Genomic DNA, 26,532 nt, shown 5'->3' on the forward strand with positions numbered 1-26,532 from the left:
TTATGCAAAAGGGTTGAAATTAAAATCTCAAAGTATTTCCATCCCCATGTTTGTTACATTATTATTCACAATAGAAAAGGTGTAAAGACAATCTAAATGTCCATCAATGGATGAATAGATAAAGAAGATGTGGTATATACTTATGATTAGATTTTACTGTCTTAAAAAGAAGGAAACCTTGCCATATATGACACCATGGATGAACCTTGAAAACATTATGCTAAGTGAAATAAGCCAGTCACAAAAGAACAAATACTGTATGATTCTACTTTATATGAGGTATTTACAACAGTCAAACTAAAAAAACAAAGAGTAGGGGTGCCTGGGTGGCTCAGTCAGTTAAGCGTCTGTCTCTGAAGGGCTCATGTCATGATCTCAGGGTCCTGGGATCCAGCCGCACATCTCCCTGCTCATCAGGAGGCCTGCTTCTCCCTCTCCTTCTGCCTCTTTGCTTGTGCTCGCTCTGTGTCAAATAAATAAATAAAATGTTAAAAAAAAAAAAAAAAGAGTAAAAAGAATGTTGCCAGGGGCTAGGAGTAGAAAGAAACGGGAAGATGCTATTCAGTGGGTATAAAATTTCAGTTATGCAAGATGAATAAATTTTAGAATCTGCCAAACAATTCTGTGTGTATAGTTAACAACATTGTATACTAGTTAATAATACTATATTATACACTTAAGATTTTGTTAAATAAATAAGTGCTAGGAATATAATGTACAACACAATGACTATAGTTACCACTGCTATACAGAATATAACATGTAGCATATATGATATATATGAAACTTGTTAAGAGAGTAAATCTTATGAGTTCTCATTAAAAGGAGAAATTTTTTCTCTCTTTTTTTTTCCATTTCTTTTTTTTTTTTTTTAAATTTCTACATAAGATTATGTATGTTGACTAAACTTATTGTGGTAATCACTACATAATATATATGAGTCAAACCTTTAAGCTGTGCACATGAAAGTTAAATAGTGATTTATGTCCATCATGTCTCAGTAAAACTGGGGAAAAAAGAAAAAATACCTAAAAATTTGTTAAAAGGGTAAATAAATCTTGCGTTTTCACAATTCAAGAAGGAGTAGTGTGCGGGAGGAGGATAATAAACCTAAGGACACTGGGAATGGTCCATCACTCATATACCTACTGATAGATTCAAGACACTGGGGCTTAACATTTGCAAAAGAACTGAAGCAGTAACTGGGACCAGCTAGGGGTGGAGGACTTTTGGAGAGAAATCGTAATTATCTTGAAGATAATCTAGAGCCATTGAAGAGTTTGTAAAGTAAGGAGATAACGTGATTAGATTATATTTTAGAGCTATTATTTTTCTTGAAAAACATGGAAAATTGGTTGCCGAGAGCCATAAAACTGGAAAATTAGACTAAGAAGTTCCTATTAATTTTTGGTTTATAAATCTTTCCTTCTAAATCCAGGCAGGAGATGATAATGGTGTAAACTGAGACAGTGGGCATGGCTATCTAGACAAATGGGAGAAAAGAGGAATTCTTAGGAAGTTTAATTGCTAAAACTTGGTGATTGGTTTATTATCCTCAGGTTCTATTTCAGAATATTTCCTCTTCTCTCATCCTTCCTTGGAACCTTAGTTCCATGATGAAGATTTAAAATCACCTTGAAATTTATTATTTAAATTCATTTAAAATCACCTTGAAATTTATTATTATTATTACTACTACTACTACTACTACTAAACTTATTCCAAAATATAAATGTAAATGGATACTTAGCCTTTTGAAAATCTGGATTATCACTGACACAGAATTATTGCATTAAGGTGCTGTTCCAGGAAGTGGATTCTGCACAAAGTAAAGACTTGGTATTAAATGTGAGCATGCAAAACTAAGGAAGTACTTCAGACTGCAGAAAATTTGTGATATGTAGTTTTGGCAACATTTAACCAAAGCAGAACCAAAAAAGGAGTTTGATCGTTATACTACGGTGATATTGGGTGGCATTTTTAAAAACTATAAATGCTGGATTCATAGTTACTATGTGACCGGGAACTAAGATTCTCGAAATATGATGAAGGTGACATTTTTGGAAGAACATCCAATATTTGCAAACAAGGTTTGCCTAGTAATTGAAAGTTGGCTATATATTAAAAAGACTTACCGAGTTTCACCATGAATTTTAGTAGAAGATATAAGCTGTATGTCAGAAAGTTAAAATTGAATTTATTTTCCAAAATGAAATTGTTTTAAATATCGCCTAGTGAATTTATCTCTGAAAAGCATTATCATATAATATTTACTCTTTCCGGACCAGATAATGTAAATGGCTGTTTCCTGACTTTGAGAATCTTTGGGCCTAAAATGGATGACAGAAACAATAAACATAGAAAAGCAGACAAATGAATCTCCACCATATAGAAATTCTGAGAGGCAATGCCTTGAAAGAAGATAAGTTGAAAGAAAATAAATTCAATAAGGAAGGGCTTATATTTTGTAAGTGACCCTATGCAGGAAAGTAAATACATATAAGCAGATATGAGACAAGAATTGGAAATGTTCTTTGGGTATTCCTTTCAACATTCCCAGTGTCTGTAATGATATTCATTGTAGAGCACTTTCGTATCTATTATCCCTCTTTTTAAATCCTTCAAGTATATTAAAAGTTATTTACATATTATACATATTTACAATCCAACTCCCACGAGCCAGTCTAACAAAGTTTCTACAGAAATTGAATATCAATTACTTAAACCTGAATAACTGTATGCCCAAAGTTTGTTTCCCTTTACCTTTTTTATTCTCCTGTTCTGTTCTATTAGTTAATTAATTTATTTCTAGGATGTTTGTCTCTAGGCATTTTATTGCATGTATATGCTACTCAGAGTATATATTTTTGAATTATAATTAGCATATTCTTATTTTCTCCTTAAATACTTTTTCTTTGTGAGTGTAGTTTATTTGTTCTTTTCCATTTAAGTTAGTAGGTCTAAAGTCTTCTGTGCTACCACATTCAGAGGCAGAATTGCTTTATCCCCTCTCCCATCTACTCCCTGCAGTCTTAATCTGAAGCTTATACATTCTCTTTAAAATCAGCTTCAGCAAGATTTGAAGAAGCCCGGTTTTAGTTTTGATTTCCTTCTTCCTCTTAGTTTAGTTTTAAAGTTCCACCTCCACACGATTCTTTCCTCATCGCCGCCAATATAGAAATTGTGTCCACTTCTTTCTTCCTTTAACTTTTACTTTCTCATCTTTACAAAAACCGTTTTGAAGATCTGTGCTTCCTTGCATTCTGAACTTTGCCTTCAGCAGAGTGTACTATCATCACCAGAGGCTCAACAGGAACAGCAAGAATGAGATAATTACCCTTTAGCCAATGTTATCTTCCTTTTAAATGTTGAAATAGGAAAGGTAACCAACTGTAACAGAAGTCTATTGATACTGCCTAACCTCATACCTTCCGTGTCAGGCATGCAACCCTGTCCCACCAGTGCCAGCTACACAGACAGAACCTCCGATGTCAGGCACAGAAGCTGCAGCTTGCTTGATTTTCTTCTGATGTTCCAGAAGGGAGACTCTGAAGTACCTTGCATGGGGTTGATACTCATCATCCATAACTAATATTCAAGACAATTAATACTTGTGTGTATGAGCCACAGGTGATAACACCAGTTTTAAAAAGCTCCGCAGATCAGCATGCTTTTCTTTTCCAAATTTATCTGGTAAACCTTTCCTAACATGTATGACAAGTATTTTTACTGCTTTGTCTTCAACTTTAATACATCTGATGACTTCACCGAATTACTGGATCAAATTTCTGACTTTGCATTTTCTTCTGTTGACTCTCATTCAAAATTCTCTGATTTTTTAGATATTTTAAATATTTTCTCCTTTTTTTCTTAATTAGTTAGAGAATTGTCAGCACAAAAGCAGGCCTTTATCATGAACATACCTGGCTTATTACTTTCTCTTTTTCATCTTGCACTATACTGCTTTCCAGTGTGGAATGCATTTCCCCCAGAAGGAGCATTCCATCTCTAGTCACAGGAGAAGTTAAATGGCTGCTTAACTTCACTCCCCTAGTGGCTTTTATCTCTCTCCCGACCCACACATTCAGATGCAGAACACCTTTTACACTGGCAAACAGAGCATTTTTGCACCCAGGACGTCATTCAGCAAAGCTTTGTGTTTTCTTAAGTAGAACATATAGGGTTCAAATATAATAAATAGCCATTCTCTGTTCCCACTTAGAAAAAAACTTAGATTTCCCATCAATCAATTGAACTGCTCTGTTTTTGTCCTTGAAAGTTAACTGCTTCTACTCTAAAAAGTTCTTTAGTGGGACAGACCAACAGTTCTGGGCATAATCAGGATTTAATGATGCTAAATGATGCCTTCTAAGCTCATGTCTTCCCTTTCTGAACCCTTGAATTTTGGCGCTTTTTCAGGTGCATGGCCAATAAGTGTGGGACTATCTTATCAGAGCCTTGGATGCCTACTTGGTGGGCATCTGGAGCTGTAAACCCTGGTAGCAAGTGTCTACACCTGGTGTCTGAAACTATATACCCAGTCAGCCCCAACTCAAGCAAAGTTTTGATATTTTCACACTTGAAAGTACTTTCCTCTTTCCAGTTTTTCTCCTGCTGAATTTCTATACACAAAAATATTGAAGTAATACTTCCTAAAAATAGGCAATGTTCTGAGCACTTTGTATGCTTTAACTCAGGAGATCCTTAGAACATCCTGTTGGGTAGATACTATTATTATTTTCACTTTACAGATAAAGAAACTATAACACAGAAAAGTATTCTAACTTGTTTACTGCAAATAGCTAGCAGGTGACACAAGACGATTGGACACTGTATTGTAGTCTTCTTGTTAAATACTTTATTATGTGTGTAAAAAAAAAAAGTAAATTTTAAATAAATGCAAATAACCCCAAATCTTAGGCAAGTGCATCAGAATGTGTTTGAATTTTGTACACAAATATGAGAATCCTTGTGTATTTTTTTTTGTTTAAGGTAATTTAGCATATTTGCATTGTCAAATTTATATACTTAATCTTATAATATTGTTCCAATATCTTGTTATTATTATTTTTCTTTTTTTTGGATATGTAAGGTATAATTCTATTTTCTTTCTTCACTATTTGATAGCTATTAAAAAAATCTTTGTCCTACTAGAGATTACTTTAACCTTTTTATATAACAAACTTGAACTGTATTTCTCTTACTATCAGTTACATTCATATGTTATATATTGATTCTTCTCAAAGAAGAAAAATTTAGCAAGTTTGTTTTTTTTTTCTAATCATAGTTGTTTTCCAGTTTTAATATAATTTAAAATTTTTCAGTTCAGATTTACTTTATTTTTAAATTATGTGTTTCTTTGTCCAAAAATTAAGATGGCATTTGTATTTAGTTTGTTTTAACCATTCATTATGTTAACTCAGTGTTCACTTGACATCATGCTGACCATGAGATTTTTCTTATAAATGTTCTTAACTTCTTTATTTTGATTCAGCTTTCAAAGCACTGCATATTTCAAACAGGAATATGTCTGTGAAGATTTTTTCCATGTTATAAGTGTGGAAATTACACTGTTAAACCATGTGTGTCTGAGAATTTTCTTCTTTTTCCTTCAAACACTACACAGTTATAGAGTTCTTTTTTGTAATATTTTCCCTCAAAACTCTCTTAATTTCAGTGTCTTCAAGAGGTAGTGATATAGAAAAAGTTTAATGTCAAACTGATATCATTTCTTTGTATGTAAACTTTATTGATTTCTGCCTGAATATCCTTTGGAATTCTCTTAATCCATGCACTTAAAAAAATTCACCAGGCTCTCTAGGTATTGGTATACTTACGTTAATAAACCCAGATTCTAACTCTCCTTCAGCCTAGGTAAGCTATCCTTTCCAGATTCTAATTATTACTTCTATTTGTTTGTCACAAATATCTAATTCTATCCTGTTGTCATATATATATGATATAACTCTTTTTGTTTGTTTGTTTAAATACTCTGCTTGTAAATAAAGTACATGTTTACTTTCCATAATGTTTATCTTTTCTTTGTCCTAATATCTTAGCATCTTTCTTCTAAATGTTTTGCAAACTATTCAGAATTTTCTCCTAGACTTGCTTTTATTTCTTGCAGAGATCTTTGTGGTTTTTTTTTCTAATTTATATATTATTCTATCTCACCCATTTATTAAAAGTCTCTTGAATTGGGGCACCTGGGTGGCTCAGTGGCTTAAAGCCTCTGCTTTTGGTTCAGGTCATGATCCCAGGTTCCCTGAATGGAGCCCCATATTGGGCTCTCTGCTCAGCAGGGAGCCTGCTCCCCCCCCCACCTCTCTCTCTCTGTCTTTCTGCCTACTTATGATCTCTGTCAAATAAATAAATAAAATCTTTTAAAAAATTGCTTGAATTTGTATCCTATCTCACTTTATTTTATAGTCCAAGATTTCTTGAATTTTATTTTAAAAGTTAAAGAAAATTCTGAAGTTATTTTGTGCTTTCTCAAATAAAACTATACTCAACAATATTCTTTTCTCTGTATCCATGATGCAATACTAAGTTTCCCTATATTACAATATTTATTCATGGTTTCCTAAGAAATTTGGTTTTGCTTTTTAATTGTTAAGTACAGAAAATTCTAGCAAAGCCAGCTACTTTGGTATATTTCCTTTCCCCCTTCCCCTCATTTACTCATATCCTTTTAGCTCTTATGCTGACATAGAGGTTGAAGAATAAAACCTTTAGTAAAGTCTCGGGGTTTTATAATTGCTAAAAGATGGAGCTCCTATAGCAGTCCTGTGCTTATCTGACTATGCAGGAGATAATTTATCACTTAATAGTTTGTAGAGTTTCGTAGTTTTTATTTTGTCAGGAAAAATACATGTAAAAGTACATCCCTTTCATACTATACCACTCTTGTGAATCTGCCAATATCTCCTAATTCCTACCATAATCTTCCCATTCGTGAATGCAAAGAGCATGGCTGCCTATTTACTTTTCTGAAAATGCATCCCATTAAGAATAACTAAATTAAAGAACCCCATTCCTGGCTGTGATACAGTAACTGAGGCTAAACTTGCTACCCCACAATGAACAAGTAGAACACTAAAAGAAAAATGATGAAACAAATGTCTTTACATTGGTCAAAAATCAGCCCATTGTTGCTATCCCTGAGAAGAGAAATACAAAATAGATGAGCTCAATGATAACCAGGACTATCTTCCTATAGGCACCTTCCAGATTGCAGGGAAGTTTAGGAAAAAGTATTCAATTTTATTTCTAAATAACAATGAGAAAACACAATTTAAAACATTACTAAATATTAAGGAATGAACTTAACAAAATTTTTGTATAAAGTAAAATGTCGCTTAGGACAATTAAAGACAGCAAAATAAAGGGAGCAATATGTAAGGTTTCTGAATTAAAAACTTGAATTGTTAAGATTATTCCTCCTATTTATGTATAAACTCAGTGAAATCTGATTTAACACCCAACCATCACTCTTTTACCCCCTAGAAATTGACAAGATCCTAAAATTCATAAGAAACATGAAAGATGTGACATAGTTCAACAAATTTAAAATGAAAGAACAAAGTTGAAAGACTTATGCTACCTAAGTTTGTGATCATTATACAACTGTAATAATGAAGACAGCATTGTATTGGCATAAGGGTACATATCAATGAAATAGAATAAAGGTTTCAGAAATAAACTTAACATGTAACTGATCAATTTAATTTTTGAAAAAGGCACCAAGCTATGCAATGGGAATAATGATAGTCTTTTTTAAAAAATTATACTCAAAGCCCTGATATTCTAAATATAAAAATAAAAACAAGTATTGAATTTTAATGCCATATGTTGAAAATAACTCAAAATTGATTATAGATCTACAAGTAAAGATGTAAAACTATCAAACTCCTATATAGCTGAAAGTTTTCTTAGATTAAACACAAAAGTAAAAGGTATGAAAGAGAAGACTGCTAAAAATGAAAACAAAATTTTTCTCTGTGAGAGACACAATTATAAAAAATGAAAAAACAACAACAAATGAAAGTAAGGAACAAACTAAGAGAAAATATTTGCAATATGCATATCTGATGAAAGACTTCTTTCCAGATTTTATACAGAACTCATATCTGAATAATAAAAAACAAAAAAAAAATAAAGAAGTAGGCAAATGGTTTAGAAAATAATACGTAAAGAGATATGGAGATGGCCAATTTATACAACAAAGATTTTCAGCACCACTAATCATCAGGGTAATGTAATTTGAAGCCACAATGATACACTACTATACAGACAACAGAATGGGTATGATTAAAAAGACTATTTGTTGTTGTTAAAGTTAGTGTATCTTTTAAACAGTGAAACCTATACCTAACACAGGACCTAGCTATTACACATCTAGGCAAGTACCTGAGAAAAATAAAAACGTATATCCATACTAAGACTTGTAAATAGGAACTTTTACACGGCAAATTCATTCATAATACCCCCAAGCTGCAAACCACCCATATGCTTATCAACAAATTAATGGATAAATAATTTGTGGTATATCCACATGAAGTAACATTTCCCATGGAATGCCATATGGCAATGAAAAATAATTCTGCTGCATACTACTGATGTATGTGGCAACATGGATGAATCTCCATGTACTCAACACATTGCATTGAATAAAGTAGATATCAGTAGTAATCCTTTGTAATTCCATTTATATGAAATTTTACAAAAATGTATAAGAGAAAACAGAGAAATAGAGAGAGCTTTTGGTGTGATGAAAATATTTTAAATCTTGATAGTAATGGTGGTTACACAAGTGAGTCCATTTTATTATATTGTCCTAGTAATGTCAGGAAAATTGTTCTACAAATTTCAGGACAGACTGTTCACTTTTTGTGGAGCAGGGTGCCTGCATTTAAGGAACTAATATTCAGATAGTGTGAGTTAGTCTTATACAGTTTTCCTTTGACTAGTTTTCCTCTGTCTTCTTTGAAGCTTAATATGTTGCTGATACCTATTACCAGTTTTCAAGGTTATTGAAATTTGGCATTTTTTTTAACTTTCATGCACACTTAAAAAAAAAAAAACCAACTGACATTGCTAACTAGCAGTCATTTATACCTCAGTGTAGCCCTCTTCTCTAAAACCCAAGGGGATTTCTTTGCATTCACGTAGACAAAGACTTAATTCCATTGCTTCATTCTTCCGGGACCTTGAAAATAGCCAGTTCTCCTGTCTTAACTTAATTATGGCATGTAGTTAGTAAGTTTGCATAACTATGACTATTCTGCCAAATATTTACATGCATTTCTGTTTACCTGAAGCCTTGCTGTGTTCTTATTTTTCACACATTTTGAATTTTTGAGATGCTTTTATAGTTTCGCTATGGCTGAATAATGAATTCTAATTGTTATGCTGTGTTTTGCCTGAACAGATAGGTCTTTGAGCCATTTTAAATCAAACACAAAACTACAAACATCTCAATAGAAAAATTGACAGAACAGGCAAGTTACAATAAACATGAAAGGATTTAACTTCATAAGTAATCAAAGGAATGCAAATTAAACAGTGAGATATCACATTTACCTATTGTCAGGAAAAAATAAAAATATTCATTGTTTTAAAAGCTTCAGGGAAAAACGCTGCTGGTAGGAATATCAATTGCTTTCTTAAAGAGAATTTTGAATGGATATTTTTAAGAACCTTTAATTGTATATTCTGTTTTGCCTAGAAATTCTACATCTAATAGCTTTTTCTAAATAATCATACAAGGGCACAAATATGTAGGCACAATCACATTTACAAATGCTTTTTTAAATCTTAAAATCTCTACATTTCTAATAATGGGAGTAACTGATGGTATATTACATAAATCACATCTGCCTATTATTTGATGGCTCAGAAACTGTTCATCTATAAAGTATTTCATATTGATGTCACAAATTTTGTTTAAAATATATACATATGTAGAGAAAACAATCTGGAAATGAATATACTAAAATGTTACCACCAATTTCTTTTTTTTTTAAGATTTTATTTATTTATTTGACAGACAGAGATCACAAGTAGGCAGAGAGGCAGGCAGAGAGAGAGGAGGAAGCAGGCTCCCCACAGAGGAGAAAGCCAGATACGGGGCTCGATCCCAGGACCCTGGAATCATGACCCGAGCTAAAGGCAGAGGCTTAGCCCACTGAGCCACCCAGGTGCCCCTAACTACCAATTTCTATGTTGTAAGATTAAAGATATATTTCTTATTTTTTTCTGTTTTTGTTTTTTTTTTGTTTTTTTTTTTTTTTTTCAAAATGTCTAGGGGTGCCTGTGTGGCTCAGTCATTAGGTGTCTGCCTTCGGCTCAGGTCATGATCCCAGGGTCCTGGGATTGAGATCTGCATTGGGCTCCCTGCTCAGTCGGAAGCTTTCTTCTCCCTCTCCCACTCTCCCTGCTTGTGTTTCCTCTCTCACTGTGTCTCTCTCTGTCAAATAAATAAATAAAATCTTTAAAAAGAAAAAAGTCTAAAGTCCACATATAGTTCTACTTTTATATTCAGAGTTTATATTCAGATTTTAGGCATATGATTAACTCTATATCCCATGGGCCCATTTCATACCTCTCAGTTCCTTTGCAGTCTGTCTGCATTGGTCTCATTTGCATTCATCCATCCTGTTGTCTGGGATATTCCTTAAAAGGGAAAAAAAGAAAAAAACATTTGATTTTTCCATAGGTTTCTGGTGACTTGTTCGTTTCTAAGTTTGTGTAAGTGCATAAGATCCGTAATACTTTAGCTATACTCTGTCTCTTCAGCCTCATCTTCAGTCATTGTCTCAATCCTCATTTAGTCTATATTTTGGTCTCAGAAAATTCCCCAAATCATCTTTCTCAACCTAATGCTGTACTTATATCAGACAAAGTAGATTTAAACCAAAAAGAGTAGTAAGAGACAAGAAGGTTGTTATGTAATTATAAAGGGGTTAATTAAAGAAGAAGATATAACAATGATAAATATTTATTCACCCAATATTTAGGTATTTAGGAATACCTAAATATATAAATATATAAAGCAAATTTTAACAGATCTGAAGATAATTACAGCAATATAACTATAATACAGAACTTCAGTATCCCATTTTCAACAATGTCTAGATTATTCAGATAGAAAATCAATGAAGAAATATTGTACTTAAACTACACATTAGACCAGATGAATTTTACAGACATTTACTGAACATCTCCAATGCTGATAGAACATTCTCCAGGATTGATCACATATTAGGCTACAAAACAAGAGTTAATAAATTTAAAAACATTGAAATCTTATCAAGCACCTTTTCCAACAACAATCTTATGAAACCAGATGTCAATTATAAGAAGAAAATTGGAAGATTTTAAAAAACGTATAGTTTAAACAACATGCTACTAAACAATAAATGACACAAGGAAAAAATCAAAAGAGAAATAAAAAATATCTGCAGAGGGGCACATGGGTGGCTCAGAAAGTTAAGCATCTGCCTTTTGCTCAGGTGGTGCTCTCTAGGTCCTGAGATTGATCCCCTCATCAGGCTCCTCACTCTGCGGGGAGCCTGCTTCTCCCACTTCCTCTGTCTCTTCTCCCTTCTTGTGCTCTCTCTCTCTCTCTCTTTCTTTCAAATAAATAATAAAAAACTAAAAAAAAAGATCTGGAGAAAAATGAAAATGTGAAACAACATACCAAAATTTGTGGGATGCAACAAAAGCAGTTTTAAGAGGGAAGTTTATATCGATCAAGGCCTACATTAAGAAAAAAGAGCACCTGGGTGGCTAAGCTGGTTAAGCAGCCAACTTTTGATTTTGGTTCATGTCATGATCTCAGGGTTGTGAGATGAGCCGTGCATCAGGCTCCATGCAGATGAGGAGCCTGCTTAAGATTCTTTCTCTCCCTCTCCCTCCACCCCATCTCACAGATGTTCTCTCTCTCTCTCTCTCTCTCTCTCTCTGTCTCTTTCTCAAAAAAAAGGAGAAAGAGAAAACTCATATAAACAACATTCAACATTACCCCTCAGGGAAAGAGAAAAGCAAGAACAAAGCCCATAAGTTAGTAGAAGAAAGGAAATAAAGATTAGAGCAGAAATAAATTAGAGACTAAAAAGGACCAATTACCAAAATATAGATCAATGAAACTAATACCTAAAACATAAACAAAATTGACAAACAGATTCACCAAGGGAAAAAAAAATAGAGCTCAAATAAAATTAGAAATGAAGGAGGAAAAACTACAACTGTTAGTGCACAAATACAGTGACCATAAGAGTCTACTATTAACAATTATATGCCAGCAATTGGACAACCAAGAATAGACCCACTGAATCTGGATCATGATGTAGAAAGTTTGAACAGAATAATAACTACTAATAAGATTGATCCCATAATCAAAAATGTCCAACAGAGAAAAGAACAGGAATTGATGGCTTCTCTGCTGAATTCAAACATTTAAAGAAGAATTAATGCCAATTCTTCTCAAACTCTTCCAAGAAATAGAAGATCTTATGATCAGCATCCTCTTATCAAAACCAACAAGGACACTATAAGATAAAAAATACAGGCCAACATCCATGATGAGCATGGATGCAAAAGTCTTAAACCAAGTATTAGCAGACTGAATTCAATAATACATTAAAAAGATCAAGTGGGAAGTGGGAACTATTGTAGGAATACAAACAAGGTTCAAGAAAAACAAATCAATGTGATGTACCTCGTTAACTTAATGAAGGTTGAAAATCACATGATTATATCAAAAGATGCAAAAAATTTTTTGACAAAAATTAAACATCCAGTCATGATATTAACTCTCAGCAAACTGGGTATAGAGGGAACTTATGTTAACACCATAATGACTATACATGACAATTCCACAGCTAATATCATACTCAGTGGTGAAAAGTCGAAAGCTTTTTCTCTAAGAATAAGAACAATACAACAATGTTTCTCTTGCCACTTTATTCAACATACTATTAGGAGTCCTAACCAGGGGTTGCCTGGGTGGCTAAGTTGGTTAAGTGTCCAACTATTGATTTTGGGTCAGGCCATGATCTCAGCATTGTGAGATCAAGACTTGCATCAGGCTCCACACTCAGTAAGGAATTTGCTTGAGATTCTCCCTCTCTCTCTCTCTCTCTTCCTCTCAAATAATAAACAAGTGAATCTTAAAAAAAGAGCTCCTAACCAGAGCAATTAGACAATAAAAAGGAAGAAAAGACCTCCAAATTAGAAAGAAATAAATGTGTCTCTGTCTGAGGAAGGACAATATTATCATATATTAAAAAAACCAAGAACTCCACCAAAAAGTGTAAAAGTAATAAATGAATTCAGTAAAGTTGTAGGATATAAATTCAGGTATAAAAAAATTCTGTTGTGTTTCTAACATTAATGGCAAGCTATCAAAAAAAAAATTAAAGTTAACCCATTTATAATTTCATCAAAAAGAATAAAATACTTAGGAATAAATTTAACCGAGGAGGTGAAAGATCTGTATGCTAAAAGCTCTAAGAGATCAATGACAAAAATTGAAGAAGACACAAATAAATGGAAAGATATTTCATGCTCATGGATTGGAAGAGTTAAAATGTCTATACTAGTCAAGTCAGTCTCTCAAAATTCCAATAGCACTTTTCACAGAAATGGGCAAACAATTCTAAAATTTGTATGGAGCCACAAAAGACCTCAAATAGCCAAAGCAATCTTAAGAAAGAAGAAGAAACCAGAGGTGTTAAACTTTCTGATTTCAAGCTATATTGCAATGATACAGTAATCAAAACAGTATGGTATTAGCTTAAAAGTAGACCATGGATTGGATTAGTACTATAGGATAGAGAACACAGAAGGCATGTAGATCAATGAAACAGAGAGCTCAGAAATATACCCATTAATATATAGCTAATTAATTTATGACAAAGAAACAAGGATATACAATGGAGAAAGGATGGTCTGTTTAATGAGAGTGGGAAAACTGAACAGCCACATGCCAAAGAATGAAATAAGAGCACTATCTTACACCATACACAAAATTAACTCAAAATTGATTAAAGACTTGAACAAAAGGCCTAAGCCATAAAATGCTTAGAAGAAAACATAAGGGTAAGCTCCTTGACCTTGGTTTTGTCAATTTTTTTGGATTTGACACCACAAGCAAAAGCATCAAAAAGAAAAATAAACTAGTGGGACCACATCAAACTTAAACATCAGCAAAGTATTTGTACAACAAAATAAACCATCAACAAAATGAAAAGGCAACCTACAGAATGGGAGAAAATATTTGCAAATCATGTCTGATAAGGAGTTAACCCCCAAAGTATATAAAAAGATCATAAAATTCAATAGCAAAAAACAAAAACAAAAACAAAAAAACCCCAAACAAACCTAATATGATTAGAAAATGAATAGAGGATCTGAATAGCCATTTTCCCAAAGAGGACATACAAATGGGCAATAAGAACATAAAAAGGTGTTCAGCATCACTAGCCATCAAGGAAGAACAAATCAAAACTACTATGAGATACCACTTCATACTTGTTATAAAAAGAAGAGATAGTAATTATTGGCAAAGATGTGGAGGAAAGGAAACCTTTGTGCACTGTTTGTAGGAATCTTAACTGGTGCAGCCATTGTGGAAGACAACATTCAAGCTCCTCAAAATTTTAAATATAGAACTACCTATGATCCAGCAATTCCATTTATGTGCATAACTGAAAGAAACAAAGTCACTATCTTGCAGCGACATCTATACTCCTGTGTTCATCAAAGATTATTTGCAATTGCCAAGACACAGAAACAGTGTAAGTGTTCATCAGTGAATGAATAAAGTTTGGTTACTGTTGTTATTCAGCCATAAAAAGAAGGAAATACTGCTATTTTTGACAACATGGATGCTAAGTGAAATATGTCAGACTGAGAGCATTATGCTAAGTGAAATGTGTTAGAGAAACACCAATTCTGTATGATCACACTAATTTACAGAAACTGAACTCATAAAAACAGAAAACAGAACAACAGTTGTCAGAGCCTGGGAGGGTAGCTTATGGGGGAAATGGATGAAGGTTGTCAAAAGGTACAAACTTCCTGGTAGAAGATAAATAAGTCTTGGAAATAAAATGTACACCATGGTAACTGTAGTTACTGTGTTAACCATTTCACAATATAAACATATAGCAAATCATTATGCTATACTTCGTAAACAATATAAATACCTTATGTGTCAATTATATGTCAATAACACTGAAAAGAGTATTAATCAAATATTAGAGCTAGTAATTAGCAGAATAAAATAAAGTATTTAATGTTCCCTAGTCAGTATTCTTTTTCTTAAACTCATTTATATTTGTAAATGTGTTTTAGTGGCACTACGTATATTTAAAAATAAGACAGATTTTTCTTTACTATTTTTTTTTTTTTTAAGATTTATCCATCTATTTTAGAGAGAGAGCTTGGGAGGGAGGGGCAGAAAGAGAGAAAAAAAATCCCAAGCAGAATCCCTGCTTAACTCAGAGCCCAATGTGGGGCTCAATCCCGCCACCCGAAGATCATGACCTAAGCCGAGTCAAGAGAGGAGTGCTTAACCAATTGAGCCACCTGGGCGCCCCAATCAGACAAATTTCTGAATGAGATCCATACACTTTAAAGCAATAAATTATCACTTTTAAAAACAAAATTGTAAATAAATCTTTTAACTGTCTTCGAGGGTAGCTGTTAGCCACTACATTTGGTTGATACTTACAAAAGTTGTATAGGAGGGAGTTCTGTTTTAGTCCTTAAATCTCAATGATTGAAATTTCTTTCTTTTTGTTCTGAGTAAAAACCAGATAAAATATGCTGCTTGGTTTTATTGAGGAAAATATTTCCTTCTGAGCTAATGTAAAATATCCTATGATTTCCAGAAATGTATTCACTAAAACAAAATGGATCAATTTGCCAAAAATTAAATGAAGCAATATTCAATCTAACCATCTGGCCAGGATGATATTTGCCTACCTAAACTCTTCTTGACGTTTTCATTGGTTAAGGAATTACTTCTTACTTCACGACTCAAAGTTGCTTATGCTTCAGTAAAAACATCTGCTTAGTCTCTTTCCTGAAGTGACTATTCAAAATTGTAAATGGAGCAGTATTTGAAAGTATTTTGTATATTCATTTATACATTATTTAGAAGTTTCATTCCCAAAAGGTAGGCTTTTTATATATACTTTTGCAATTCCATATACTATATATACAATTTCTCATCACCACACTGTTAAAAAAAAAATCATCAATGAAAATATGTCCTTTGCAAGAAAAATCACTAATACATAAATATGTTTTTGGGGGAGGGAAAAGGCAATAATCCCTTTCAATATCTGCAATCCAGTTCTTTTCCCCCAGAAATGAACACAGTTTTGGATTAATGACATCCTTCAAAAATAATTTTGTATACTGATTAAACGTAAAATCTATGCCTATATTATAATTTCCTTAAGTATTCACATGATATGGTTTGTGTCACAATTTGATTTTCTTCAATTAATATTTTTTTAAACTGTAAATAAGAATGTATTGTAGATTTTTTAGTCATTCTTCTGTTGATAGAGATTTAGGTCATTTATTTACTTGTTGTTTCTAATACTTTTTTTTTAATGTCTAACAGTTTTTGAGGCCTTTCTCCGTGCCCTCACCCTATATGGTCTAAGTAAATAATTTATTTTTCACGAAAATTCAGTAAATAATTTGTTATTGTCCCTACTTTCCAGACAAGGACCAGAGAGAGAACATGATCTCCTCCAGGTCACACTGCTGGTAAGATGTGGTTTCAGGGATTCAGCTTCAGGAAATCTTACCCCAGAACTGTGCTCTTTAGTGCTATTTTGTGGATTTTGGTACTGCAGTTTCAAATGTTGGTCTTCAGTTTTCAAAAGATCACCAGGAAAATCTGGCAGGTTGATTAGATTGACTGTAATAAGAGAGAATATCAAGTTGATATGGTTTTAGGGATGAACTTGAAAAGGGAATCAGGATTTTAAGTAAGTTTTTAAGAGGGTAACTTTTTAAGAAAATCTTACATGGTAAAGAACTGAGTGGGATTGAGCAGAATGTGTAACACTTTTGGATTGGTGGGAACAAAAGTGAGGTATTGGAAACAATTTGACACGAAATGTTATTCTTGATGAGTAAGCTTCTATAACTGTTTCTTTGTCTTATCTTCTTGGAACAAGTATCTAAGTTATTTAGCCTATTCTTGATATTGTTTAACAACAGGACAGGATGGTACATTTAACTTCTCACTAATACTGCTGCAATAAATAGAGTTTTGCATGGCTCTCCATTAGGTAGATAATACTTTTCTATGACAGATCTGTAGACGTAGAAATTTTGAGGCTCTATGTTTGTATATTTTTTAAGTTAATAAGTACTGTCAAATTGTGTTCCAAAATGCTATAATAATTAACATTTCCAGCAAAGGTATATGATGCTCAATTCCCCATACCCTCACTAACACTATATATGATCAAGCTAATGATTATACCAGTGTGGTAAGAGAAAAGTGCTGGTTTATTTGACATTTTAATTATAACTTCCTTGATTTTTTCCCATGTATTTTCCTAACAAATTTGAGCATTTCTTTTGGTGTTCATTATATTTTGTCTTCTGTTATGTGTTTGTTTATATCCCATGTTATTTTTTTCTACTGATTTGCAGGACTATTTTATATAATATGGATTTCTTGCTCATGTATCTAAGGGGTGGTTTGGTCAGCTGTAATAAAGGCTGCCATTGAGTTTGGGTCCATTCCACCCATACAGATTTTGGGCTTTCGTTGAGTTGACAGCAGAAATTGGGAACATTTTCTTTTCATGGAGGAAATGGAAGTTCCCAGAAAGGTGATTGGAAATATGGAATTTCTCCTCAGGGTAATATACCTTCACTTCAATCCATATTTTACTGCTAAACAAATCACATGGACAAGCTTCAAATAAATAGGGTGCTGAATTTACTCTTTCATAGATATCAGGGGAAGAAAAGAGTGGAGTATTGATGGGTAACTATGAAATGAAAATTTTTATTTATGATTATGATAGTGTACATAGGGAGATAGTGATATGGGTTTGATTCATCAGGCTGAAGTTTCACAAACCCTATAATAAAGCAAATTCCCTTGTTTTTCTGGAAAAGGCTATATAACACAGGAATTTTCTGTTCCTTCAAAGTTTTGTAAACTCAGCCACATAACGTTTGGGGACTAGTGTATATTTTGCATAAAACATGAACTACATTTTTCCCCCTATGGTTATTATGCTATATGGATTTTTTCCTTGATTCGTGAATAAATTTAGATAATCTGCATTTTAATATATTATTAATTAGATAAGTAATAATCAGATATTATTAATTATATTCAGGTACCCTATTGATATCTATATTTTCTCTGTAGATCTCTCCCTCTTTTCCAGCACTGCTCTGAGGTATTCTACTTTTTAGAGCTATAGTTTCCATGGGTTTGGGGGATGTGAGATAAGCCTGTCTATCTAGGTTATCAATCTGATTTCCTTTGTTCATTCTAGCAGTGAGACTGGATAGACAGCGTGTTAATTGTATTATCTTTGACGTGTCATGTCTTCAAAATTTCACACTAAGTATGCATACGTTTTAGAAATCGAATGTTTACATTTCCAAGAAATTGTAGTAACTTCCAATGAGCCTTGTAATAGTTCTTGACCATGATTATAGCATGGAACGTCTCTTTGATTCCGTATCATTTTCCCTCCTTTCTTTCAGCTAGAACTTAGTAAGAAATCAGAGGTGATGATATCATTTTTTCCTCCGTTTGCTCTGTAGTATACATTCCATGTTTCATTGTTTTAAGATTCATGAAAATTCTTCACGTTCACACAATTTAGGCAATGTGGCCAATTTGCAAATTGAAATGGGGTATGAAACTTAATGTTATCTGGCCAATTCAGAAAATACTCTTCTTAATTTTGAGATTCATATTTGGACAAACTAAAGTTACTTCATTCCATATAACTGAAGTTTATTTGAAAATTTATATATATATATTTTACACAGGTTTTAGTAAATGTTTTTTAGGATTACTCCATGTATTACAGATATTTTATAAATAATCTAGTTTTTCCATGTACACCAAATTATCTGGAGTTTGGAGCCTTACATTTTCTTCTAAGATAATTCCAATTGTATTTTATGACTTAAGTGAAATTGGGAAGATAAAAAAGCTATCATATGAAAAACTTCGAAAATTGAGCTATTCTAAATTAGAAACATCTGACGTGTTTGAGCAATTTGGAGAGTTAGCTTTTCTAGTGAGTTTGCTCTTGACCCAGAACTAATAAAAATTTACCTAATTAAAAAATGTTTATTTTGGCCATTCTGACTGGTGTGAGGTGATATCTCATTGTGGTTTTGATTTGTATTTCCCTGATGCCGAGTGATATGGAGCACTTTTTCATGTGTCTCTTGGCCATCTGGATGTCTTCTTTGCAGAAATGTCTGTTCATGTCCTCTGCCCATTTCTTGATTGGATTATTTGTTCTTTGGGTGTTGAGTTTGCTAAGTTCTTTATAGATTCTGGACACTAGTCCTTTATCTGATATGTCATTTGCAAATATCTTCTCCCATTCTGTCAGTTGTCTTTTGATTTTGTTAACTGTTTCCTTTGCTGTGCAAAAGCTTTTGATCTTGATGAAATCCCAATAGTTCATTTTTGCCCTTGCTTCCCTTGCCTTTGGCATTGTTCCTAGGAAGATGTTGCTGCGGCTGAGGTCGAAGAGGTTGCTGCCTGTGTTCTCCTCAAGGATTTTGATGGATTCCTTTCGCACATTGAGGTCCTTCATCCATTTTGAGTCTATTTTTGTGTGTGGTGTAAGGAAATGGTCCAATTTCATTTTTCTGCATGTGGCTGTCCAATTTTCCCAGCACCATTTATTGAAGAGGCTGTCTTTTTTCCATTGGACATTCTTTCCTGCTTTGTCGAAGATTAGTTGACTGTAGAGTTGAGGGTCTATTTCTGGGCTCTCTATTCTGTTCCGTTGATCTATGTGTCTGTTTTTGTGCCAGTACCATGCTGTCTTGATGATGACAGCTTTGTAATAGAGCTTGAAGTCCGGAATTGTGATGCCACCAACGTTGGCTTTCTTTTTCAATATCCCTTTGGCTATTCGAGGTCTTTTCTGGTTCCATATAAATTTTAGCATTATTTGTTCCATTTCTTTGAAAAAGATGGATGGTACATTGATAGGAATTGCATTAAATGTGTAGATTGCTTTAGGTAGCATAGACATTTTCACAATATTTATTCTTCCAATCCAGGAGCATGGAACATTTTTCCATTTCTTTGTGTCTTCCTCAACAAGGAAGGAAATGACAGATGCTGGCGAGGATGCGGAGAAAGTGGAACCCTCCTACACTGTTGGTGGGAATGCAAGCTGGTGCAGCCACTCTGGAAAACAGCATGGAGGTTCCTCAAAATGTTGAAAATAGAACTGCCCTATGACCCAGCAATTGCACTATTGGGTATTTACCTTAAAGATACAAACATAGTGATCCAAAGGGGCACGTGCACCTGAATGTTTATAGCAGCAATGTCCACAATAGCCAAACTATGGAAAGAACCTAGATGTCCATCAACAGATGAATGGATCAAGAAGATGTGGTATATATACACAATGGAATACTATGCAGCCATCAAAAGAAATGAAATCTTGCCATTTGCGACAACATGGATGGAACTAGAGCGTATCATGCTTAGTGAAATAAGTCAAGCAGAGAAAGACAACTATCATATGATCTCCCTGATATGAGGAAGTGGTGATGCAACATGGGGGATTAAGTGGGTAGGAGAAGAATCAATGAAACAAGATGGGATTGGGAGGGAGACAAACCATAAGTGACTCTTAATCTCACAAAACAAACTGAGGGTTGCTGTGGGGAGGGGGTTTGGGAGAAGGGGGTGGGATTATGGACATTGGAGAGGGTATGTGCTTTGGTGAGTGCTGTGAAGTGTGTAAACCTGGTGATTCACAGACCTGTACCCCTGGGGTTAAAAATATATGTTTATAAAAAATAAAAAATTAAAAAAAAATGTTAAGGGGCGCCTGGGTGGCTCAGTGGGTTAAGCCTCTGCCTCCGGCTCAGGTCATGATCTCAGGGTCCCGGATTAAGCCCCGCATCAGGCTCTCTGCTCGGCGGGGTGCCTGCTTCTCCCTCTCTCTCTGCCTGCCTTTCTGCCTACTCGTGATCTCTCTCTCTTTCAAATAAATAAAATCTTAAAAAAAAAAAGTTAAGATGGAATTAGTGGCAAAATAATCATCACAATCGAACTGTAATACCCAAGCCATCCTTATTAATAACTAATAATTCATCCAAAAATCTTGCCATATTCCTTACTCTTACAGTTTTATCAAAATATCTCTCTACTGGGGAGATTGGGTGGCTCAGTGGGTTAAGCCGCTGCCTTCCGCTCAGGTCATGATCTCAGGGTCCTGGGATTGAGTCCTGCATCTCTGCTCTCTGCTCAGTAGGGTGCCTGCTTCCCTTCCTCTCTCTGTGCCTACCTCTCTGCCTACTTGTGATCTCTTTCTATCAAATGAATAAATAAAATATTTTTTTAAAAAATCTCTCTACATAAGTATGTAATATAGCTGGTATAAATACAACCTCAGCTCAAAGTTATTTGGTGAGAGGTTAACTAAATTAAAGTTCTATTTACTTTCTCACTGAACGACTTTGGGCTGAGGTTGGATTTATTCATTGAGTAGCTGCACCATTGCCAACCAACTGGCCCATAATGAATTAGCCTGCTGTCTAATATATCTCAAAAATGAGATGAGACACATATTTTAATGTAACCCCAAATGTTCTTTTTAAAAATAGAAAATCTCAGCTTCAAATTCACAGTTTATATATATGAAAATTAAAAGGACATAAGTGAGATTTTAACAAATTTGTACAGATTGGGAGGTTTCAAGCTATAATTCTGTTTTAAAACTTCTTTGTATGAACAAAATTGCTATTAAAAATGATAATTGCATGTCTCAAATACCAATATAATTCCAAACATTAAAAAAATACAACGCATTCCCACTCATTATTTGTGCTTCAGGCATAGCGCTCTTCATATTCTAATTAGTCATTATCATGTAATTTCTAATTATCTCAATTTTAAACGTTAAAAATTAGAAGACCAAACTTTTAAATGATAATCGCAATGAATTAGCCACCAAGAGTGTTGAGAGAATTGAATTCAATACAAGAAAAAAAAAAGCCATTATTTTCAAGTGGTATTTTTTTATTAAATGAATTTTACTTTATATTACCTGAAAAACCATAACCAATAATTTTAGAAATATATTGAAAGACCCAATTATTGAGGGGAAAGATCAACTGATTAACAGGATGATATTTCAAAAACTTCTATTTCCTCTAATGATACAAAACTGTAAAATATTAATATATTTTTGCTGCCAACACATCCCAGAATAATTTTCAATTTTCTAAATGACAGAGTAATGATAATCATCTGTGAGATTTTACAGAACAAACCTCACCAAAGTGCATAATCTCTTTCTATGTCACAGGAATGATCATAGGAGATCAAATCAAATTGAAAATTTATAAAAATACTAGTTAAAAGAACTTTAGATCTGACCAAAATGAATCCCATTTCAACAAGTGTATGAGGTCCAGTGATATAGCACTGTTAGGTTGTGGAGGAGAGTAATGTTCAAAATGCTTTAGGTAACATACAGTCTTGGGGGTAAAATAGTTTCTTTTCTTTTTTTGTTTTTTAGATTTTATTTATTTATTTATTTGAGAGAGCCAGAGATAGTGAGAGAGAGGACAAGCAGAGAGGAGAGGGAGAAGCATGCTCCCTGCTGAGCACGGAACCCATGAGGCGCTGGATCCCAGCATGACCTGAGCCGAAGGCAAACCCTTAAGGAACTGAGCCACCCAGGCATCCTGGTAAAATGGTTTCTTTTGGAGTTTCAGTGTTCTAGTACAGAAAGTAAATATGTATCTCAAATTCACCTAAATAAATACTTTTCAAATATTAGCTAAAAGTTAATTTCAAATTCAGAGAATGCAAACTCAGGTTTCATAGTAGAGGAGTGGAAATAAAGAGCTAATTTAACAGATGTACAAAAATGTAAGAGGATGGAAATCTGCACAATTGTAGTATGAGAGGCAGTTGAAAATTGGGACAGACCAAAGGCGTCCATGGTTCAGTGTGAAATTTAAACATGATTAATTGGATGCGATGAGTTTAAACCATGTTTTGCCATCTAAGGCACTGGTGTTAAGTGCAAGGTTAAATGAATGAGACGTTTCCAACAAAAGATAGAGTTTTGCTAAAGATTATTAAGATCGAGTCTTATTTACATGAACAATAGTTTAAATATTAAGGTTATTGGTCTTGTCTTTTTATAGATGGGGTAGAGAGTGTAAAGGATGAGTAGAAGGTCAAAATAATTCTCTAGAAAATTGGAAGAAAGAGAGAAAAAGAAAGAAGAAAAGTGAAGAAAAGAAAGGAAAAGAATTAGATCCCAGAGTAAAATAGGTGTGTCATAGGAACAATATAACATAGCAAAATAATTATACTTTATTTTTCAGGGTACAGGCCCAGGCCAGAAAATTGGGAAACATACCTGGAGTTATAGATTTTCAGGTATACAGGTATTAAATCTATTAATATGTAGGGGATTAGTTCTCAGATCTAGAATAATTTTAAAAAGTTATTTTTAGAAAGCACTATGTTACTCAAGGAAATATAATCAATTGTTAAGTTGCAGAAGGTAAGAAATTTGAGGTTTTATGGAAACACACAAATCTCATTTGGATAAGTCTTGAAGAAGAAAGGAGAGGTAATTATATTATAGTAGTGTACCACTGTCTTCATGGAGAAAGAGGGTACTGGCGTTTTTCTCTAATAATGCTTATAGAACCAGTTCAGTGGGAAAATGTATAGGAGTGATATATAATACAAGGATATAAGAAATGTTTCACTTTTCTAAAATCAAATTTCCATGAGACCTTAATTTGCCTTACTGAGCACCAAAAGGGTAGAAAAACAATGAGGCAGTGCTTTTTGAGGTTTCTTTCATATCAACAAGGAAGAGCTGGTTCATAGACTGAAAATGATAAGAACTGCAGTGGGCATTGACCCCATTATTCCGTATATGTAAAACTGAAGGACATAGTCACATGCAAACTAGAGATCAACTTGTTTTCTCCTTTGTGATTCTCCAATGATAAGAACACAATTACGTTGAACAGGCCTTACCTGTTAATATTCCATCTCCCCAGAGAGACTTTGAACTTTTCAAAATCAGCAATAATATTTTACTCATCTTCCTTAATGTATAGCACGATATTTCTTGTTTGGGAATTTAATATAGTTGATTCTCATTATTAATGGACTCTGTTTACAAATTTGCCTACTGACTAAAATTTATTTGCAATCCCCAAATCAATGCTCATAATACTTTCACAGTAATTTGGAGACATGCATATGTCCAGAGAGGTGAGAAATATGAATCACCCAAAATGTGCTTTCCCAGCTAAGATCAAATCAGGAGATAATTTGCCTTCTTATTTTGGTTATACCGCTATAAACAAGCATACCTTTTATGAGTTATTTATTGACATCTGATTTTTCATCTTTTGATATTTTAGTATTGATGTCATTGCTTAAAATGGCCACCGAGCAGAGTGTTCAGTGCTGTCTACTGTTCCTAATTACAAAAGGTTGTGCTGTGCCTTACTGAGACTGTGTGTGTTGGGCAAGCTTTATTTAGGCATGAGGTATAGTGCTGTTGACTGTGGGTTCAATATTAATGAATCAACAATATGTATTAAATAAGGTATCTAAACAAAAGACATGTAAAACAAGGTTACATGTGGAAAATGTTGTGGATGTCTTATAGGTATCTAGCACTGCTTTTTTTTCAAGGAGCAATGATTCAGGGTTTGCTATCTCACTGTTTACAGCAACTTTACAGAACATAGCTATAATGAATAATAAGAATCAAATGTATATATTTTCTTGAAAAAGTGTTCTTTCAAAGATGTATTTATTATTCACAAAGCTAGTTAGATTTACTTTTTTACATAAATTCTCTTTCATATATTTTAGTTATTATGTAATTAAATAGATTCAGGTTTAGGTATTCACTAGTTGAAGTTCTTGAATTTAATTTATATCTCCACCAGTTGCATTCCAAATGACATGCTATAACTTTACATTGTCTGTAACTTCTTTGAGTTTTTGCCTTCATTTGTATAAATAATTTCCTCATGAGGCAGTTATAAAGACACAAAGGGCTAGTGTAAAACAAAACATTTTTTTGTACTTTAAATATGCTGAACAAATAATTTTTATTCTTTGTATAGATTTGATCTATTGAGACAAATTAAACTTGTTTAAATAATTACTACTAGCATACACATTTTACTCAGCTTTTTTTTTAATTGACTTAGCAGCTACTAGATATTTGGAAGGCATCATCTTTGGGGCTGTGAGCATAAGGAATGTAAAAGTGTTAAGCTCAAAAGAGCTTGTAGTGTAGGTGGGAAAATTTAGCATTCATACATTTTAATAGCTATACAAAGTAGTAAATGATAAACACAAAAAGTCAGTTTCCATTAGGGCACTAAGAAGGGTGAAACCTTAAATAAAACTTCCCACCGAGAGACAGTATAAGTGACAGTTCTTTCACATGGAAGCAGGAAAAAAAGGAAAGAAAAAGTTTATATTTTTGGCATTTTATTTTTCTGATTTTAAAAATTATTTAAAATCTGTGAAGAAAAGTACTCCTAAGAAACATTCCTATACAATAATTTTTACCTAGAGAGAAGTACAGTATGTTTGAAGTCAAGTTTGTTCCAAAAGGTGATTGGGAAAGTCACGTAATGCACTTTTTTTCTTGCAAAAAACTTATAGGCTTGTCTACGCTTGTATGCTTTAATGATGTTTACTAGCAGTGACATGATCTCTACTTAGACTAATTACTAACTGCTGTAATTATACAAATCATGCTTATACACACTAATTTACTTAAGATGGTATTTAAACAAACAAATAAACAAACAAACAAAAAATATTTTTCTTACCTGCAGCGGGGAAGGATGAGGTGCTGAGGTGTATTAAATAAGGATGTCAGGAACCACAGAGGTAGCATGAGTGAGGCAAGCAAGTTGGTGGCACCATGAGGCAGGTGTTCTTTACCTGTGCTAAGAAGCGTTCTCCTTGTTTCTAAAGCACTTTCTCATCCCCTTAATCACAAGTGTGAAACCCACAAACATTGAGGATCAAATAAGAAGGGATTATCTTGCTGGGTGATGTAGCAATCCATCCCAGATGCTATTTCTTTGTAACCAGATTCTGTGGACCTATTGCAGCCTCTACTTCTCTAACACAATATTTTGAATATTGTTAAGCACATCAGTAAATCAGCAGCTAGTAGCTAGAGGAGGCTCCTAAAAGCCCACTCCTTCTTCTATATATTATTTATTAGAAAAGAAGAC

The 26,532-nt window shown here is 33.5% G+C and overlaps 1 long non-coding RNA gene across 4 annotated transcripts in view; it reads right to left on the reverse strand.

The window, feature by feature from the left end:
* Positions 1-253: 253 nt before the first annotated feature.
* Positions 254-26,532, reverse strand: part of LOC131826973 (uncharacterized) — a 70,497-nt gene continuing 44,218 nt past the window's right edge. For 2 of the 4 annotated variants that reach the window (XR_009351817.1, XR_009351815.1), the window contains exons 2-4: positions 16,833-16,945; positions 10,604-10,674; positions 254-463 (exon numbers count right to left, since the gene is read on the reverse strand). This is a non-coding gene — a long non-coding RNA (uncharacterized LOC131826973). The remainder of the gene's footprint in view (positions 464-10,603; positions 10,675-16,832; positions 16,946-26,532) is intronic. The other 2 variants (XR_009351814.1, XR_009351816.1) reach the window with 1 other exon arrangement.

Source organism: Mustela lutreola, chromosome 3, assembly GCF_030435805.1.
Source record: "Mustela lutreola isolate mMusLut2 chromosome 3, mMusLut2.pri, whole genome shotgun sequence".
Taxonomy (NCBI): domain Eukaryota; kingdom Metazoa; phylum Chordata; class Mammalia; order Carnivora; family Mustelidae; genus Mustela; species Mustela lutreola.